Below are 1,410 nucleotides of genomic sequence, written 5' to 3' on the forward strand. Positions count from 1 at the left end.
TTTGCATGCGGGGTGTCATATCCAGTTACCGCGAGAAATTGTAACGAAGAAAGCGGTTGTGAACGTGCAATCTATGGACAATGCATGTTTCGCATGGTCAGTGGTGGCCGCTCTATATCCAGCTAAAAGTCACGTGGATCTAGAATCGTCGTATCCGCATTATAAATCTGTGTTAAATCTTAAAAACATTCAATTCCCCATGACTTTAAGTCAAATAAAAAAGTTTGAGAATCTCAACGCAATCTCCATCAAAGTATATACCATCGAGAACATGGAACAAGTATCGATCCTACCGATTCGTCTTGCTGACACGAAGAAAAAGAAGCATGTCAATTTGCTGTACGTGGAAAAAGATGGTGTGGGACATTTCACATGTATCAAGAATTTGTCCCGCCTCGTTAGCTCGCAACTGAGCAAAATGAAGAATAAAAAATACATTTGCGATAGGTACGTACAATAAAAATTAAAAAAATTTTTTGAAATAAAAATAAACAATTCAACAATGTAAATAAAATTAATTAATTTTTCAGATGCCTGCACTATTTTAGTTCGAGCGAAAAATTAGAGGTCCAGCATAGACTATGGGGAGATGAACGAATGCGCGATCAAGTTACCGAGCGAAGACGACAAGTGGCTGAGTTTTAACAACTACAGCAGGAAGGAACGTGTTCCGTTTGTCGTGTACGTCGACCTGGAATGTATCCTGAAAAAAATGGAGAAAGATCCGGAAACACCGAGCTACAAGTCATCAAGTATTTAACATAGGTTATTACTTGCATTGCTCGTATAATGACGCGTTATCGACGTATCAGTTTCGTCGCGATACAGATTGCGTTGCATGGTTCGCCGATAAACTCAGATGTTTAGCACAGAAAGTAAAATCTATTATATCCACTAATGTACCCATGGCAGATTTCACACGAAACGATTTGGAAAGATTTTACAGCGCCACACACTGTCACGTGTGCGAGAAACCGTTCGCGCCTGACGACTTGCGGGTACGCGACCACTGTCATTTGACTGGGCGATATAGAGGTCCGGCACATTCAAATTGCAATTTAAAATACAAAGATTCGCATTGCATTCCAGTAGTTTTCCACAATTTGTCCGGCTTCGATGCGCATTTTGTTATTAAAGAAATAGCTGAAGCATACAAGGATCGTGTAGAACTACTTCCAATAACGAAAAAAAAATATATGTCGTTTACAAAAAATGTCCAAAGCACCGAGGATAAAAAGAACCGAAATATTATAAAATTGCGATTTATCGATTCATATAAATTTCTCAGTTCCAGTCTCGACAAGTTGGCGTCAATCTTAGCAAAGAGAAACTAAAAATATTGCAACGCGAATACTGTAATTTGTCCACAGAAAATTTCAATCTTCTTATAAGAAAAGGTGTATTTCCATA

At 38.4% G+C, this 1,410-nt stretch overlaps 1 pseudogene; it reads left to right on the top strand.

Moving 5' to 3' along the window:
- Positions 1-4: 4 nt before the first annotated feature.
- On the top strand, positions 5-998 carry LOC105460855 (annotated as a pseudogene).
- Positions 999-1,410: the final 412 nt, after the last annotated feature.

Source organism: Wasmannia auropunctata, unplaced genomic scaffold (genome assembly GCF_000956235.1).
Source record: "Wasmannia auropunctata unplaced genomic scaffold, wasmannia.A_1.0 LD314386.1, whole genome shotgun sequence".
In the NCBI taxonomy this organism is placed as follows: Eukaryota; Metazoa; Arthropoda; class Insecta; order Hymenoptera; family Formicidae; genus Wasmannia; species Wasmannia auropunctata.